At 44.8% G+C, this 19,639-nt stretch overlaps 1 long non-coding RNA gene across 1 annotated transcript; it reads right to left on the reverse strand.

Annotated features, from left to right (window-relative positions):
• Positions 1-9,196: 9,196 nt before the first annotated feature.
• On the reverse strand, positions 9,197-16,202 carry LOC117075147. The gene is made up of 3 exons (XR_004433863.1): positions 15,779-16,202; positions 14,125-14,251; positions 9,197-11,299 (listed from the first exon to the last, which is right to left on the reverse strand). It is a non-coding gene; the product is annotated as an uncharacterized LOC117075147 (long non-coding RNA).
• Between the last annotated feature and the right edge of the window lie 3,437 nt (positions 16,203-19,639).

Consider the following 19,639-nt stretch of genomic DNA (forward strand, 5'->3'; position numbering starts at 1 on the left):
CATGGTGAAACCCCATCTCTACTAAAAATACAAAAATTAGCTGGGCCTGGTGGTGCAGGCCTGTACTCCCAGCTACTTGAGAGACTGAGGCAGGAGAATTGCTTGAACCCAGGAGGCAGAGACTGAAGTGAGCCAAGACTGCACACTGCACTCCAGCCTGGATAACAGTGCAAGACTTCATCTCAAAAAGAAAAAAAAAAAAAGGCCGGACACAATGGCTCACACCTGTAATCCCAGCACTTTGGGAGGCTGAAGCGGGCGGATCACAAGGTCAGGGGTTCAAGACCAGCCTGGCCAAGACAGTGAAACCCTGTCTCTACTAAAAATACAAAAAAATTAGCCAGGTATGGTGGTGTGCACCTGTAATCCCAGCTACTTTGGAGGGTGAGACAGGAGAATCACATGAACCCGGGAGGCAGAGGATGCAGTGAGCCAAGATCGCGCCATTGCACTCCAGCCGGGGCAACAAGAGCAAAACTCCATCAAAAAAAAAAAAAAAAGAGGCCGGGCGCAGTGGCTCAAGCCTGTAATCCCAGCACTTTGGGAGGCCGAGACGGGTGGATCACGAGGTCAGGAGATCGAGACCATCCTGGCTAATACGGTGAAACCCCGTCTCTACTAAAAAATACAAAAAACTAGCCGGGCGAGGTGGCGGGCACCTGTAGTCCCAGCTACTTGGGAGGCTGAGGCAGGAGAATGGCGAAAACCCGGGGGGTGGAGCTTGCAGTGAGCTGAGATCCGGCCACTGTACTCCAGCCTGGGCGACAGAGCGAGACTCCGTCTCAAAAAAAAAAAAAAAAAGAAAAAAAATAAGCTCCTTTTAGACCTTACCTGAAGTTGTGCTAATGAGGTGACTCAGGATGCAGCTACTAGGTAACCTCAGGATCAGGACTGGTGACCTGAAAGAGCAAATACATGATGACAAGGGTTGGAATTTTAAGCCCCATCTTCTGACCTCAGGAAATGGAGGGTGGAGATTGAGTTGTATAAAAATTATTTAATAAAGACTTTGGGACAGCTTCCTGCTTGGTGAGTGAATGCATTGATGTGCAGGGAGGGTGGTGTCACCCTACAGAGGAAGCTTTGCTCATCTCTCCCCTTTCCTTAGCTGTATACCTCTCTTCCATTTGGCTCTTCTTGAGATATCCTTTATAATAAACTGATAACCCTAAACAAACTTTTTGCTGAGTTCCGTGCATAGTTTTGGAAAATGTGTGAACCTGAGGATGGAGCTGTTGGATATATACACAGTCGGCTGCAAGGGTGGTCTGTGGGACTTGCAGATGGCACCTGTAATGGAAGCCATGAGCAGTCAGCTTGTGAGTTTGGAGCTAACCCTATCAGAATTGAATTCCTGGACACCCAGCTGGTGTTGGAGAATCAGTTGGTGTTCAGCAGTCTCCACACATTTGTTTTCAGAAGTGGTGTCAGAAAAAAAGGCACCATGATCATCACCTTAAACTTCTCCAGGAGAGGGAGTAATCCTGGTGAGAATTGATATCTCAGAGAAAAGAGCATTTCCACTATGTGAGGAGAGGAGATCAGGGCGTGTGGAGCTCCCAGAATGAACTTTCCTGGCTGCTCTGGTTTCCATCACGTGCTACCTAGCAGTGTGCCACTGTGGCCTACAGCTCCATCTCCACAGTGACAGTGGAGCAACCTTGTTTTTGTTTTAAGTTTACTTTTGTTTCCCAGGCTACAGTGCATTTCTGTGATCTCAGCCCACTGCAGTCTCGACCTCCCCAGGCTCAAGCAATCCTCTTACCTCAGCCTCCCAAGTAGCTGGAACTACAGGTGTGCACCACCACACCTGGCTAATTTTTACACCCAGCTACTGGACTAACCTTTTGAATGTGGGGAAAGGTAAGCAAATAAACCTTGGGCAATTCTGTTGTACCTCCCTGATCTCATCTCCCTTCTTCTTTTTTTTTTTTTTATTTTTATTTTTATTTATTTATTTATTTTTTGAGATGGAGTCTTGCTCTGTCGCCCAGGCTGGAGTGCAGTGGCACAATCTCGGCTCACTGCAAGCTCCGTCTCCCAGGTTCACACCATTCTCCTGCTTCAGCCTCCCCAGTAGCTGGGACTACAGGTGCCCGCCACCATGCCTGGCTACTTTTTTGTATTGTCAGTAGAGACGGGGTTTCACTGCGTTAGCCAGGATGGTCTCGATCTCCTGACCTCGTGATCCGCCCGCTTCGGCCTCCCAAAGTGCTGGGATTACAGGCGTGAGCTACCGCGCCCGGCCTCATCTCCCTTCTTCAAGTCTAATATGTGTCTAGTTTGGGTATTAGGGCAATGTTGGCCTTCTAACGTGAATTAGAAAGTGTTCCCTCTGCTTCTCTTTTCTGGAAGATGATATATAGAACTGCTTTCATGTACTTAGTTCTATTTTTATGATTTTTTTTTTTTTTTGGATTGTGTCTTTCAAAGAATTGATTCATCTTGTAATGTATCAGATCTATGGGCATGGGTTGTTCTTAATATTCCTTTATGGTTCTTTTAATGTTCGTGGGAATCTTAGAGATGCCCACCCTTTTGTGAGTTAGCATGGGTGTTTATCAATTTTCATCATTTCAGAAAACCAGGATTTGGATTTGTTGATGTTTTCCATTGATTTCCTGTTTGCAGTTTCATTAATATCTCATTGTTTTCCTCCTTAATTTACATTTATCTTGCTCTTCTTTCTCTAGTTTCCTGGAGTGGAATTTAGAGCCTTGTTTTTTAGATCTTTACTTTCAAGAGTTTGCATTTAATTATTTAAATAGCCCTCTAAGCACTGCCTTTGCTGTATTCTACAAATGTTGCTAAAAGTTTTTTTCAATTTTTGGAATATTTAAGTATCTCCGGAGAATTCTGTCTGTTGCATAGTTTAGAAGTTTGTGGTTTAGGCCGGGCTCGGTGGCTCAAGCCTGTAATCCCAGCACTTTGGGAGGCCGAGACGGGCGGATCACGAGGTCAGGAGATCGAGACCATCCTGGCTAACACGGTGAAACCCCGTCTCTACTAAAAAATACAAAAAACTAGCCGGGCGAGGTGGCCGGCGCCTGTAGTCCCAGCTACTCCGGAGGCTGAGGCAGGAGAATGGTGTAAACCCAGGCGGCGGAGCTTGCAGTGAGCTGAGATCCAGCCACTGCACTCCAGCCTGGGAGACAGAGCCAGACTCCGTCTCAAAAAAAAAAAAAAAAAAAAGTTTGTGGTTTAAATCTTTACTTTCTGGAGGCTTTTAAACTATGCTTCTGTTACTGATTTCTAGTTTAATGCTAATGTGGTTTGATTTCATACTTGATGGGATTTGTTTTTTTTAAATTTGTTAAGGTATTATTTTATGCTATGTGGTCTGCCTTGGTGAATATTCCATGGTCTCCTGTTTTAGCCTCCCGAGTAGCTGAGACTACAGGTGCACGCCACCACACCCGGCTAATTTTTGTATTTTTAGTAGAGACAGGGTTTCACCATGTTGGTTAGGGTGGTCTCAAACTCTTGATCTCAGTTGATCCACCCGCCTTGGCCTCCCAAAGTGCTGGGATTACAGGAATGAGCCACTGTGCCCGGCCTTGCCGTGTGGTTTCATGAGTTTTCGGCTTATGTATTTTGGTGCTCTGTTTTATGGGCATAGATACTAATGTCTTGTATGTCAAGGTAGGATTGACCTCTTTATCATTATCAAACCTTCCGTCCCTTGTAATTTTCCTTGATCTAAAACGTGTTTTGGGCCGGGCATGGTGGCTCAGGCCTGTAATCCCAGCACTTGGGAGGCCAAGATGGGTGGATCACTTAACCCAGGAGTTCAAGACCAGCTGAGCAACATGGCGAGACCCTGTCTCTACAAAAAATAAAGACAAAAAGTAGCCAGGCATGGTGGCACACGCCTGTAGTCCCAGCTGAGGTAGGAAGATTGCTTGAGCTCAGGAGGCACAGGTTGCGGTGAGCTGTAATCACACCACTGCACCCCAGCCTGAGTGCCAGAGACCCTGTCTCAAAAAAACAAACAAAAAAACCTAATTTATCTGAATTTAATATAGCTGTTCCATACTTTTGATTAGGGCTAGAATGGCATATATTTCTCCATACCTTTCTATTTAATGTATATGTGTCTTTTTATTTAAAATGGTTATCTTTCACACCATTGCTGGGCCTTCTTTTTTATTCTACTCTGCCAGTGCCTGTCTTTTTTACTGGTGTATATAGATAATACACATTCAGGCCAGGTGCGGTGGCTCACGCCTGTAATCCCAGCACTTTGGGAGGCTGAGGCGGGCAGATCACAAGGTCAGGAGATCGAGACCATCCTGGCTAACATAGTGAAACTCCGTCTCTACTAAAAATACAAAAAAAAAAAAAAAAAAAAAATTAGCTGGACGCGGTGGTGGGTGCCTGTAGTCCCAGCTACTCGGGAGGCTGAAGCAGGAGAATGGCATGAACCTGGGAGGCGGAGCTTGCAGTGAGCTGAGATCCGGCCATTGCACTCCAGCCTGGGCAGAGTGAGACTCCATCTCAAAAAAAAAAAAATTCAAAGTGGTAATAGACATAATTAGATTAATACGTTCATATATATTCTGTTTGTTGTACTTGTGGTTTTTTCTACTTGCTCTATTTTTCTGCCTTCTTTTAATTGAGCATTCTATATTCCATTTGCTTGCTTCTATTAGTATAGTAAGTTTACATTTTTTCTTAAATTTTATTAGTGAATTCCATAGTTTGCAGTTTACATTTTGCAACTAATGGACTTTCATTTTCAAGTAACACTATACTGGTTTCTGGGGTAGTGCTAATATGTTAGAGTGTTCTGAATTCTTCTTTCCAATCCCATATAACATCACTGTCAAGCATCTGACCTGTTAGAAGCTATAACCACCTAATACATTGTTGATATTCATTTGAACAAACATTTATGAGGGAAAAGAAAAGAAAGTCATTTTTGTGCCTTCATTTAATTGTTTTCTAACAAGTTTTGTTTTTGAAACATCTGATTTCCCAACTTGTATCATTTTCCTTTGCTCTGAAGAACTTTAACATGACTGGCAAGGCAGGTATACTAGTAATATATTCTCTGAATTTCTTTCCTCTTTTTTTTCCACAGACTGGTAATTTTTTTCTTTCTTTTTTTTTTTTTGAGATGGAGTTTCACTCTTGTTGCCCGGGCTGGAGTGCAATGGTACAATCTCGGTTCACTGCAACCTCCACCTCCTGGGTTCAACCAATTCTTCTGCCTCAGCCTCCCAAGTAGCTGGGATTAGAGGCATGTGCCACCATGCCCGGCTAATTTTGTATTTTTGGTAGAGACAGGTTTCTCCATGTTGGTCAGGCTGGTCTCGAACTCCCGACCTCAGGTGATCCACCCCCTGCCCCCCCCCCCGGGCCTTCCAAAGTGCTGGGATTACAGGCATGAGCCACCATGCCCGGCCCAGACTGGATAATTTTAATTGTTTCATTTTCACAGTTGCTGATTCTTTGTTATGTTAGCAAGCAATGAATTGGCTTACTTCCAGATGTACACACAAGCCAGTATATTGCATGGCACCAGCTTTTGAAGAAAGAAAAGCTTTACTTACAAGTTTGACTGGCAAGAAGGAAGGAAGAAATGCTCAAATCTGTCTCCCTGAACTGTGGGCTTTGCCAAGTTTTATAAGCGTAGGGTAATAAGACATGAACTCACTGGATCTTGCAATAATCTGATGGCCAGGTTGATGTGACTCGATTGGATCCTGCAATGGGATGATACCAGGATGATACCAGGGCCCACCCTGATTAGATCCTGGATTCTGCCATGTGTGTTTTTTTGTTTTTTGTTTTTTTTTTTTTTGAGACAGAATCTCACTCTGGAGCCCAAGCTGGAGTGCAGTGGCACAATCTCACTCACTGCAACCCTCACCTCTGGGGCTCAAGCAATTCTCCTGCCTCAGCCTCCCAAGTAGCTGGGACTACAGGCGTGCGCCACCACACCCGGTTAATTGTTTTGTATCTTTTGTAGAGACAGGGTTTCGCCATGTTGCTCTGGGTGGTCTCGAACTCCTGAGCTCAGGCAATCCACCCACCTCAGCCTCCCAAAGTGCTGGGATTACAGGTGTGAGCTAATGCGCCCAGCCTGGTATCTCCTTTTACTTTAATCTCCACACCTCAGCCCGAGCATACAGGTTCCATCCGTGGTTACACATTTGGTTCATCTGGACATGCTCAGATTATGTGACCTTCAGTGTTGGGTCCATGGCAACTGAAAACTCAACTTCATTATATAGAAGTTGTACCACATAATCTGTCGTAGTTACAAATCCCTCCTTTTATGTCCATTCCTAAATCTTGAAGGAAAAGGAGTGATGACTGTTCTACTTTCTGCTGATTAGAGTCATAGACCTTAGAGGAATGAAAGTATTTAGTGCTTTGCTCTGGGAGTTCCCTGGTATCAGCCGGGCACGGTGGCTCAAGCTGTAATCCCAGCACTTTGGGAGGCTGAGGCGGGTGGATCATGAGGTCAGGAGCTTGAGACCATCCTGGCCAACATGGTGAAACCCCATCTCTACTAAACGACAAAAAATTAGCCGGGCGTGGTGGTGCACACCTGTAATTCTAGCTACTCGGGAGGCAGAGGTTGCAGTAAGCCAAGAGCGTGCCACTGCACTCTGGTATCAAGATCACATTTTAGAAGGAGTCATTTCTACATACTTCTGGGGAAAAGGCATAAGGAGCTTGCAACCTCAATATTATTTGTTCCAGAGAACAAGGGAAAGCTTAGGTTTTTTTGTTTTGTTTTGTTTTGTTTGAGATAGAGCCTTGCTCTGTCGCCCAGGCTGGAGTGCAGTGACGCGATTTTTTGTATTTTTAGTAGGGACGGGGTTTCACCGTGTTAGCCAGGATGGTCTCAATCTCCTGACCTAGTGATCCACCCGCCTCGGCCTCCCCAAGTGCTGGAATTACATGCATGAGCCACTGCACCCGGCAGGGAAAGCTTAGGTTTTATTTATTTTTTTTTTTGAGATGGAGTCTCTCTCTGTCGCCCAGGCTGGAGTGCAGTGGCCGGATCTCAGCTCACTGCAAGCTCCGCCTACTGGGTTTACGCCCTTCTCCTGCCTCGGCCTCCCGAGTAGCTGGGACTACAGGCGCGCACCACCTCGCCGGCTAGTTTTCTGTATTTTTTTAGTAGAGACGGGGTTTCACCGTGTTAGCCAGGATGGTCTCCATCTCCTGACCTCGTGATCCGCCGGTCTCGGCCTCCCAAAGTGCTGAGATTACAGGCTTGAGCCACTGTGCCCGGCCAAGCTTAGGTTTTATAGCAAAAGTTTCCATTCAGGTTCCCAGTCAAGTGCTTTTATGCAAATGAAGGTTTGAAACTTGAAACTCACTTAGCTCTGATTGGTTGATATAGCTGAGCTCTGGTTAGTTCAGGTGAGCCCCCAAAGTTAAAAAGGTGTGGGTTTTCAGAAAACTCATAGTACATGTGACCTCTAGTTAACAAGTGGCTGCTTAGCTCTTTTTTTTTTTTTTTTTGAGATGGAGTCTCGCTCTGTCGCCCAGGCTGGAGTGCAGTGGCCGGATCTCAGCTCACTGCAAGCTCCGCCTCCCGGGTTCACGTCCTTCTCCTGCCTCAGCCTCCCAAATAGCTGGGACTACAGGCGCCTGCCACCTCGCCTGGCTAGTTTTTTTGTATTTTTTTTTTTAGTAGAGACGGGGTTTCACCGTGTTATCCAGGATGGTCTCGGCCTCCCAAAGTGCTGGGATTACAGGCTTGAGCCACTGCGCCCGGCCTGCTTAGCTCTTTTTAAAATGTAGGCCCAGTTAGCCTCTCCGAAGGACTGGCTCTAACGTGTCCACAGACAGCATTCATAAGTTTGTGTGTTCTGTCATGGTACCAGTGACCTGCTCTGGGTCCATCCCATTCAGGGATCCTAGTGGCAGGGCAGTGGCCAATTGGGCAACTAGCCATTTACTTATAACAGGTTCTCAGGTACCTATTAAATTTTAGCCAAAGCCTCTTGGGTTAGGTTGGTTTCAGTCTCCAGCTGGAGTGAGTTTAAAATCTCAAGGATTAGGTCACCAAGAACCTAGCGGGGGTCTCTTGGAGGCATCTGTTGAAACAAGCTAGAACAATTCTAAAGAGAAGCCAAATGCATATTTTAAATATGAGGAGGATCACTGAGACTTGTAGGGCAGAATGGAGAAGAAATCCTATACTGGGGGCAGAGCCAGCTGAAAATATCTGGAAACTGGAAATGTAACCCAGGAAGTCTAGACAGGAGGGCTCAGAAATTTGGCTGGTTTTAAGATCTTATATGTTCCCAGTTGAGCCTGACTAGATCTACCCAGATGCAGAAGCAAGTGTTAGCACAGACACAACCTTGTGAAGTAGGGAGACAGGCCCAATGTGGTTGTCGACGGCTATGTGGGCAAGGGAACCTAGGACTTCTCTTGTGTCCTGATGGCTTCGGTGATGAAGTGGGCAACTCTACTAATGATACAAGAAGGATTTCTGGGCCAGGCGCAGTGGCTCACACCTGTAATCCCAGTACTTTGGGAGGCCAAGGCGGGTGGATCACGAGGTCAGGAGAGCGAGACCATCCTGGATAACACAGTGAAACTCCGTCTCTACTAAAAATACAAAAAAAAAAAAGACAAAAAACAAAAAACCTAGCTGGGCGTGGTGGCAGGCATCTGTAGTCCCAGCTACTCAGGAGGCTGAGGCAGGAGAATGGCGTGAACCTGGGAGGTGGAGCTTGTAGTGAGCTGAGATCGCGCCACTGCACTCCACGCTGGGCGACAGAGCAAGACTGTCCCAAAACAAAGATTTCTGGTCAGATATCCATTCCAAGTAGAACCTAGTTTTAACCATGACCCCAGAAACACTAATCTAGCTCCTCCACTGGGGTTAATCCCTCTGGGTAAATCACATCCTTGAGAATGTCCCCAACTAGAATCTGTCGGACCATCAATGCTTAAATATCTTTGACCTTCAAATTCCATAGATCCCACATTTGCATTATTGACCAGAGTCAACATCTGCAGTCAGAACTTGGTACTTCCAACCTAGATGATACTTCTAATGCCCTGTCAGATGATTCTAGTTAATTTGATATCTCATTGCTTATCGACACCACCCCGTATCTTGGCACCTTGCCACAGTGCAACTTTAGGCACCACAGAGCATCCTAATCGTCATCATGTGTGGGCTACCAGGAGAAAATAACCAGGGTTTTAGAGAATGTTAATACAGTCTTTCAAGTCATTTAATGAAACCAATCCATCACTGTTTTTTAGCAAAATGTTATATTGTAGATGATGTGTACTAGGTAGGTAGCCATAGGGTGGTTGTGTCTGTACTGAATATGTACAGATGTTTTTTGTCATACTTCCCTAAACAATACAATAAGTTTTCATAGCATTTATAATACATTAGGTATTACAAGTAATCTAGAGATGATTTAAAGGATACGGGAGGATGTGCCTAGGTTATAAGCAAATACACTGTTTTATATAAAGCACTTGAGCAAAATTATACATTCTCAAGGGGTGCTGGAACCAATCCCTGAGACTACCAGGAAATGACTTTATTCAAGAGAAAACTGAAACTACACAAGGCTTTACCACATTCATAGTTTCCTTCCAGAGTAAATTCTTTCATGAATCTAAAACACACAAGGACTAATACATACTTTTCCACACTCCTTACAGTCATAAGGTCTGTCACCAGTGGGTCACACCACATGCCTTCAAAAGACTGGAAGATAAAGGTTTCCCATATTCTGAATATCACTGTGTTTTTCTTAAATGTGAGTTTTTTCATGGTTTGTTAACAGTACTGGAAGAATGGAAGGCTTTATCACATTTTTTACATTCATCCAACTTTTCTCTGATGTGAGTCCTTTCATGTCTTTGAAGGGGACTGAGGCAATAAAATACTTTCCCACATTCTTTACATGCATAGGACTTGTCTCCAGTGTGAGTTCCATGTATTTTTAAGTACTTAGAACTACTGAAGGCTTTTCCACATGTTCTGCATTCATAGGGTTTCTCTCCAGTGTGAATCCCTTCATGACTATGAAAGGAACTAAATCAAATGCTTTCCCACATTCCTTACATTCATAAAGTTTGTGAAGTGTGGGTACTTTTATGTTTATGAAAGGCACTGGGATCAGGGAATGTTTTTCTGTATTCCTTAAATTTATACACCTGCTCTCCAGTGCGAATTATTTCATGTATTCGAAAGTAACCGGAATAACTAAAGGCTTTCCCACATTGCTTATATTCATAGGGTTTTTCACCAGTGTAAGTCTTTTCATGATTTCGAACAGAACTGGGATATCTAAAGGCTTTGCCACATTGTTTACATATATAGGGTTTCTCTCCGGTGTGAATTCTTACATGTTTTCGAATGGAACTGGAACCAACTGAAGGCTCTCCCACATGGCTTACATTCACAGGGTTTCTCTCCAGTGTGAGTCCCTTCATGTCTTCTAAATGAATAGGGTGAGTAAAAGGTTTTCCCACATATTTCACATTTATGAGGTCCATCTTCAGTGTGCATTACCATGTGTCTTTGAAAGCTAGTGAGATGAGATAACACTTTCCCACCTTGCTGACATGCATAGGGTTTTTCTCCAGTGTGAGTTCTTTCATGCATTTGAATGTAATTGGAACACTTGGAGGTTTTCCCACGTTGTTTACACCTGAAAGGACTCTCACTGGAGAGAAACCTTATATGTCTATGAAAGGAACTGGGACAATGGAAGGCTTTCCCACATTTATTACATTCATATGGCTTCTCTCCAGTGTGAGTTCTTCCGTGCACTCAAAGGGTAGCGGCATAACCAAAGGATTTACCACATCGTTTACATTCATGAGGTTTCTCTCCAGTGTGAGTTCTTTCATATGTAAGATATAAATGTAGATTATCAAAAGCCTTCCCACAAAACTCACATTTATAAGGTTCATCTTCATTGTGAATTACCAGGTTTCTTCCAAAGGTTTGAACAGAATGAAGGTTTTTCCACATTTTCTGCAATCATGGAGTTTCTTTCCAGTGTGAGGCTTTTCACGTGTTTGAAAGGAGTGGCAAAAGCTGAAGGTTTTCACACACTGCTTATGTGGCTTCTGTGTTCCTGACACTCATATGATTTGTGTCCAGTGTCAGCTCTGATGCAGCAATTAAGAGATGAATGATCCAGGTTGCCTTCTCCACACACACTGCTTTCACATGGTTTGACTCCAGTAAAAGTCTTCTTCACTATACCATGTGGAATAAGGCTGAAGATTTCTTCACATTGACCATCTTTCTTTACCTTCACAGACTCTCTCTACCATAGGACTGCTGTGAGAAATCAGAAGCACAATACAAAGGGTTGGTTTATAAATGATTTTATATTCATTAGTATGTATTTGATTTACATATTTTACATTATGATGGAAAGTGTAGGTTTTCTAGCCTGTATGAACGGTGTAAATGTCAATGGACTGAATACTCTGCAAAAGGGCTGCATTACACTTATTATCAAAAGAAATTGACGATGAACATCAATGTTAACACTGGTTCCAAGGCAACTATTTTGAAAACACTGGATATTTATATCTTGTGTAAATATATATTTTTTTGGAAAAAAAATTTTTTGGAGACAGGGTCTCACTCCGTCACCCAGGCTGAAGTGCAGTGGAATGTTCACGATTCATCACACCCTTGACTTCCTGGGTCCAAGTCATCCTCCCACCTTAACATTCCTAGTACCTGGGACCTCAGGCGCATGCCACCATGCCTGGCTAACTTTTCTATTTTTGTACAGACAGGGTTTCAGCATGTTGCCCAGGCTGGTCTTGAACTCCTGGGCTCAAGCAGTCTGCCTCCCTTGGCCTTCCAAAGTGCTGGGATTACAGGTGTGAGCCACCATGCCCAGCCTGGAACAATTTGTCTAAAAATGAATGAATTTGAAGATGGTCTGCTTCATTTTCTTTGCTTGCTTTTAAAATTTTTTTGTCATTCTAACAATTTTTTTTCTTTTCTTTTTTGAGACAGTCTTGCTCTGTTACTCAGGCTGGAGTACAGTGGCGCAATCTTTGGCTCACTGCAACCTCTGCCTCTGGGTTCAAGCCATTCTCCTGCCTCAGCCTCCTGAGTAGCTGGGACTACAGGCGCCCGCCACCACACCCGGCTAATTTTTTGTATTTTTAGTAGAGACAGGGTTTCACTATGTTAACCAGGATGGTCTTGATCACCTGACCTCGTGATCCACCTGCCTTGGCCTCCCAAAGTGCCAGGATTACAGGCGTGAGCCACCGCACCTGGTCCATTCTAACTATCTTAAGGGACATAGCTCTAGGTTGTAAGTGCATATTACCTTATATTTCTTCTGGAATTATTTTTTTTTTTTGAGAGAGTCTTGCTTTGTCACCCAGTCTGGAGTGCAGTGGCGTGATCTCGGCTCACTGCAAGCTCTGTCTCCCAGGCCCACGCCATTCTCCTGCCTCAGCCTCCCGACTAGCTGGGATTACAGGTGCCTGCCACCATGCCTGGCTAGTTTTTCTTTTTTGTATTTTTAGTAGAGACGGGGTTTCACCATGTTAACCAGGATGGTCTCGATCTCCTGACCTCGTGATCCACCCGCCTCGGCCTCCCAAAGTGCTGGGATTACAGGCTTGAGCCACCGCGCCCGGCCGCTCTTCTGGAATTACTGTACTGATCTTCAGTGATCTGGTCTTTACATTTTAGGAATAAAATTTAGACCCATAAAAGTCATAAGTTATTACAAAATTATAGAAAAATTATTAGATTCTATGTTCATGGCTGATTTATTCACCAAAGTTTAGTTGAACTTTGGCCAACATGAGTTTGAACTGCACAGTCCACTCATGCACATTTTCATCAGCTCTTGCCATCCCTAAGAGCAAGACCAAGCCCTCCTTTTGCTCAGGTTACTCAATGTGAAGACAAGGAAGAACATCTTGATAATCTACTTTTACTTACTAAAGTCAATATATCTTCTCTTCTAATTTTTTTGATAACCTTTTCCAAAGAAAAACTTTATTGTAAGAATACAGTACATACAATATACCAAACAGGCTTGGCATGGTAGCTCATGCCTGTAATCCCTGCACTTTGGGATGCTAGGGAGGGGGAAAGCTTGAGGCCAGGAGTTCAAGACCCCTCTACCTTACAAAAAAATTGTACAAAAAGTAGCTGGGGATGGTGGCACTCGCCTGTAGACCTAGCAAGTCTATGTCTAAGAGACACTGTCTTAAACATATATATACACAGACACACTTTTTTTTTTTTTTTTTGAGACAAAGTCTCACTCTGTCACCTAGGCTGGAGTGCAGTGGTGTGATCTTGGCTCACTGCAACCTCCCCCTCCCAGGTTCAAGTGATTCTCATGTCTCAGCCTCCCAAGTAGCTGGGATTACAGGTGCCTACCACCACACCCAGCTAAGTTTTGTATTTTTAATAGAGATGGGGTTTCATCGTGGTGGCCAGGCTGGTCTTGAATGCCTGACCTCAAGTGATTCACCTGCCTTGGCCTTCCAAAGTGCTGGGATTACAGGCTTGAGCCACTGCGCCCAGCCACACACATTTATTAGTTTTTATTTTTTTCATACAGGGACTTACTCTGTTGGCCAGGCTAAAGTGTAGTGGTGCAATCATGGTTTACCACAAGCTCAACCTTCCTGATTCAAGCAAACCGACTGCCTCAGCCTTCTGAATAGCTAGGAACACAGGTGTGCCACCATGCCTGGCTAATTTTTTAATTTTTTATACAGATAGGATTATCACTTCATTGCTACAGCTGGTCTCAAAATCGTGAACTCAAGCAATCCTCCCGCCTCAGCCTCCCAAAGTACTGGAATTACAGGTGTGAGCCCCCACACCTGGCCATATATATGTATATAGATATATACCAAACATAAAATTTGTGTTAATAGACTTTGTTATCAATAAAGCTCTGGTCTACAGTAGTCTATTAGTAGTTAACTTTTTAGGGACTCTAAATTCACAGGCATCTGATTGTGTGAATGATCAGAGTCTCTAGCCCCCACTTTGTTCAAGGGTCTACTGTATTGCCTACCATGTTCCAAATCATTGAGCAGTGGAGATGACCAGGAAACACTTGTTCTGTAATTGACTAAGTGAAGAAATGATGTCATCCTTACCTACAGACATCAGGTTCCTGAAGGTTTCCTGCATCACATCTCTGTAGAGATTCTTCTGGGAAGGACCCAGCAAAGCCCACTCCTGCTATGTGAAGTTCACAGCCACATCCTCAAAGGTCACTGAGTTCTGAAACATCCCACATATGCAGAGGAGGAAGGTTCAGACTGACAGCACTAGGAATCTACACTCACTTTAGAGGAAGTTCACACAATGCTATAGACTCCAAACATTTATTCAATGACTTGGTCAGCCTCTTCTGTCTACACTCACTTTCTCCATCACAGCAATTCTGATGCTAGAACTGAATATATTCAGTAAAGTAACAGCCAACAGGGACACGCCTCTCACTGGTGATTTCAGAGACTGAGATATGCTGCCTGGATCACCTCTAGTGTCTCTCTGTATAGTGGGTCAGTACTACCACTCATGAGAAAGTCCCAAACATAACTGCATAGTCTTACATGTTTATTTAGAAAGTTGAACTTTTAATGGTATCTAGGGGCTAGATTTAGGAAGACCTGCACCAACATAACACATGGGGTTGTGTGTGCCTTAACTACGGGCAAACAATATGGTATTTGCCTAATTCCCATTTTCCCTCGGACTTTGATATTTTCAGCTGAAGCAGTGTACCTAATCAGCCCTTGCTAGCTGTGAATAATTTCCCCTTCCAAAACTCATAATGCAATTTGATCCCCAATGTGTCAGTACTGAAAGCAGGGCCTTTAAGAGGTCATGAGGACTCTGCCTCGTGAATGGATTAATCCACTGATGAACTGAAGAGGTAATGAATTAATGGGTTATCCTACAAATAAGACTTGTGGCCTTGTAAGAAGAGAAACAGACCAGAGTTAGCACAATCAGCCCCCTTGCCTAGTGATCTCCACTGCCTCAGATAGTAAAGAGCAAGAAGCTTTCACCAGACGTACCCCATTTGCCCTTGGATTTCCAAACTTTGAGAATTGTACAAGATAGGTATTTTTTATATATTAACCCAAATTCAGGGGTGTTTTTTGTTTGTTTTGAAACAGTCTTGCTGTGTTGCACAGGCTGGAATGCAGTAGGGCAATCTTGGCTCACTGCAGCCTCAACCTCCCAGTTCAAGTAATTCTCCTGCCTCAGCCTCCCAAGTAGCTGGGATTACAGGCATGCACCACCATGCCGGCTTTGTTTTTGTAGTTCAGTAGAGACAGGGTTCCAGCACGTTGGCTGGGCTGTTCACAAACTCCTGGCCTCAAATGATCCACCTGCCTCAGCCTCCCAAAGTGTTGGGATTACAGGCATGAGCCACCATGCCCAGCCAGATTTCAGGTATTCTATTACAACTAACAGAAAACAGAGCCATGATAAAATACTCTGGGCACAGAGTCTGTAATGAGTGACCCTGGCAGATAACATTTCACATGTTTCATCACCACATGTTATTTGGGGGACAGAGCCCATCCTGTGCGATTACAATAAAAGAGAACATCTGTACAAGAAGTCCTGAAGGGAGTGCTAAATATGGAAAGAAAAGACCATTACCAGCCACCACAAAAGCACACTGAAGCTCACAGACCAGTGACACTGTAAAACAACTACACAAACAAGTCTGCATAATAACCAGCTAACAACATGACAGGATCAAGTCTACACATATAAATAAATACTAACCTTGACTGTAAGCAGGCTAAATGCCCCAATTAAGAGGCACAGTGGCAACCTGGATAAAGAAGCAAGATCCAATGGTATGCTGTCTTCAAGAGACCCATCTCAGACACAGTGACACCCATAGGCTCGAAGTAAAGGGATGGAGAAAAATCTACCCTGTAAACAGAAAACAGAAAAAAGCAAAAGGACACGGTTTGGATTTGAATCTCCACCCAAATCTCATGTCAAATTCTAATTCCCAATATTGGAGGTGGGGCCTGGTGGGAGGTGATTGGATAGTGGTACTTCATGAATGGTTCAGCACAATCCCTGTGGTACTGTTCTTGTGATAGTAAGTTCTTGTGAGAACTGGTCATTTAAAAGTCTGTGGCACCTTGCCCTGCTCTCTTGTTCCTCCTCTGGCCATGTGAAGTGCTGCTCCCCCTTTGCCTTCCACCATGATTGACAGTTTCCTGAGGCCTCCCCAGAAGCTGAGCAGATGCCATCCTTCCTGTACCATGCTTCCTATACAGTCTGCAGAATCATGGGCCAATTCAACTTTTTTTTTTTTTTGAGATGGAGTCTCGCTCTGTCGCCCAGGCTGGAGTGCAGTGGCCAGATCTCAGCTCACTGCAAGCTCCGCCTCCCGGGTTTACGCCATTCTCCTGCCTCAGCCTCCCGAGTAGCTGGGACTACAGGCGCCCGCCACCTCACCTGGCTAATTTTTTTTTTTATTTTTTAGTAGAGACGGGGTTTCACCGGGTTAGCCAGGATGGTCTCGATCTCCTGACCTCGTGATCCGCCTGTCTCGGCCTCCCAAAGTGCTGGGATTACAGCCTTGAGCCACCATGCCCGGCCTCAACCTCTTTTCTTTATAAATTATCCAGTCTCAGGTATTTCTTTATCATACTGCAAGAATGGAGTAATACAAGAAAATTGGTACTAAGAAGTAGGGCATTGCTATCAAGATATCTGAAAATGTGGAATTGGCTTTGGAACTTAACAGGCAGAGGTTGGAAGAGTGCGGAGGGCTCAGAAGACAACAGGAAGATGAGGGAGTTTGGGGACTTTCTAGAGGCTTGCTGAATGGTTGTGACCAAAATGCTGATAGTGATACAGACAATAAAGTTCACGCTGAGGTAGTCTCAGATGGAAAGGACAATACTTACAAGTATTTATTGGGAACTGAAGCAGAGGTCACTTTTGCTTTGCCTCAGCAAAGAGCTTGGCTGCACTGTGCCTCTGCCCTAGGGATCTGTGGACTTTTTTTTTTTTTTTTTTTTGCGACTGAGTGGCAACTCTGCTGCCCAGGCTGGAGTGCAGTGGCACAATCTCGGCTCACTGCAGCCTCTGCCTCCTGGGTTCCAGCACTTCTCCTGCCTCAGCCTCCCTGGTAGCTGGGATTACAGGCATGCACCACCACACCTAGCTAAGTGTTGAACTTTTAGTACAGACAGGGTTTTAACCATGTTGGCCAGGCTAGTCTCAAACTTCTGACCTCAGGTGATCTGCCCGCCTCAGCCCCCAAAGTGCTAGGTTACAGGTGTGAGCCCTGTGCCCAGCCACGATCTGTGGAACTTTTGAACTTAAGAATGATAACTTAGGGTATCTAGTGGAAGAAATTTGAAAGCAGCAAAGCATTCAAGATAGGACCTGGCTGCTTCTAACAGCCTATGCTCAAAGAAACGCCGCAAAACTGGGACTTCTATTTAAAGGGGCGAAGCGGAGTAAAAAGTTTAGAAAATGTGCAGCCTGGCCATGTGGTAGAAAAGAAAGCACATTTTCAGGGAAGGAATCAGGCAGGCTGTAGAAATTTGCATAAGCAAAAAGGAGCCAAGTGTTAACAGCCAAGACACTGGGGAAAAAGCCTTTAAAGTATTTCAGAGACCTTCATGGAAGCCCCTCCCATCACAGGCCCAGAAGCCTAGCAGAGAGGAATGGTTTGTGAGCCAGACCCAGGGTCCCACTGCCCTGCACGGCTTCACAACACCACTACCCTAAATCCCAGCTGCTCCAGATCCAGCCTTGGCTCAAAGGCCCCCAGATACAGCTTGGGCCACTGCATTAGAGGGTGCAAGCCATAAGCCTTGGTGGCTTCCATGTGGTGGTAAGCCTGCAGGTGTGCAGAATGCAAAGGTTGAGGCTTGGGTGCCTCCACCTAGATTTCAGAGGATGTATAGAAAAGCCTGGATGTCCAGGCAGAAGCCTGCTGCAGGGGCAGAGCCCTCATGGAGAACCTCTGCCAGGGCAGTATGGGGGAGAAGCGTGGGGCTGGAGCCCCCAGAGTCCCTGCTGGGGTACTACCTAGTGGACCTTTGAGAAGAGGACCATCTTCCAGACCCCAGAATGGTAGATTTACCAACAGTTAGGACCCTGCACCTGGAAAAGCCACAGGCACTCAATGCTAGCCCACGACAGCAGCCATGGGGCTAAACCCTGCAAAGCCACAGGGGCAAAGGAAGAATTTTTTTTGTTGTTGTTGAGACGGAGTCTCGCTCTGTCACCCAGGCTGGAGTGCAGTGGCGTGATCTCGGCTCACTGCAAACTCCGCCTCCCGGGTTTACGCCATTCTCCTGCCTCAGCCTCCCGAGTAGCTGGGACTACAGGCGCCCGCCACCTCACCCGGCTAGTTTTTTGTATTTTTTTAGTAGAGACGGGGTTTCACAGCGTTACCCAGGATGGTCTCGATCTCCTGACCTCGTGATCCACCCGTCTCGGCCTCCCAAAGTGCTGGGATTACAGGCTTGAGCCACCACGCCCGGCCTAGAATTTTCTTATGTAAGAAAATAAGTATAAAGAGGAGAACTGACAAATTCAACATGATTAAAATTAAGAAGAGTTGGCAGGGCACAGCAGCTCACGCCTGTAATCCCAGCACTTTGGGAGGCCAAGGTAGGCGGATCACAAGGTCAAGAAATCGAGACCTTCCTGGCCAACATGGTGAAACCCTATCTCTACTAAAACTACAAAAATTAGCTGGGCGTGGTGGTGTGCACCTGTAGTCCCAGCTACTCAGGAGGCTGAGGCAGAAGAATCACTTGAACCCAGGAGGCAGAGGTTGCAGTGAGCTGAGATCGCACCACTGCACTCCAGCCTGGCGACAGAGAGAGATCCATCTCAAAAAATTAATAAGAGTCCCTGTATAATGGAGTAAAAAGATAAACCTGGCTGGGCATGGTGACTCACGCCTGTAATCCCAGCACTTTGGGAGGCTGAGGCAGGTGGAACACCTGAGGTCAAGGAGTTTGAGACCAGCCTGACCAACATGGTGAAACCCTGTCTCTACTAAAAAATATATAAATTAGCTGGGCATGGTGGCGGGCGCCTGTAATCCCGGCTACTCAGGAGGCTGAGGCAGGAGAACTGCTTGAACCCAGGAGGCAGCAGTTGCCGTGAGCTGAGATCACGCCATTGCACTCCAGCCTGGGCAACAAGAGCAAAACTCCATCTCAAAAAAAATTAACATAAAATAAAAAGGATTAGTGTGCAGAGTATGCTAAAATAAAGCAATAAATATACAAATGAATCAAACACGAAAAAGTGACTAAAAATTACTTCCCAGAAGATGAAACACTACATAGAACAAATGCTCAACACTAATACTAATCAGTCAAAGGACATAAAATCCCAAGAAGATAAATACTTACAAGATATTAACACACATGCATGAGTGGTCAGACTGTTATCCACACACATTAGCATTTCCTAGTAAATTTGAATTGATCTAGAATTATAATTATCTGTTATAACAGTCCCCTCCTTTAGACCTACTTAATTTTCTTACATAAGAGAATTCTTCCTACTGTGAAGTCATAAAACCATTTGCCTTCTGAAGATGTTTTACCTTTGTCTTTCTCAGGTGTTATATGTGTTCTAATTTGATCT

The sequence above is a fragment of the Trachypithecus francoisi genome, unplaced genomic scaffold (assembly GCF_009764315.1).
Source record: "Trachypithecus francoisi isolate TF-2019V2 unplaced genomic scaffold, Tfra_2.0 Lachesis_group5, whole genome shotgun sequence".
NCBI lineage: Eukaryota > Metazoa > Chordata > Mammalia > Primates > Cercopithecidae > Trachypithecus > Trachypithecus francoisi.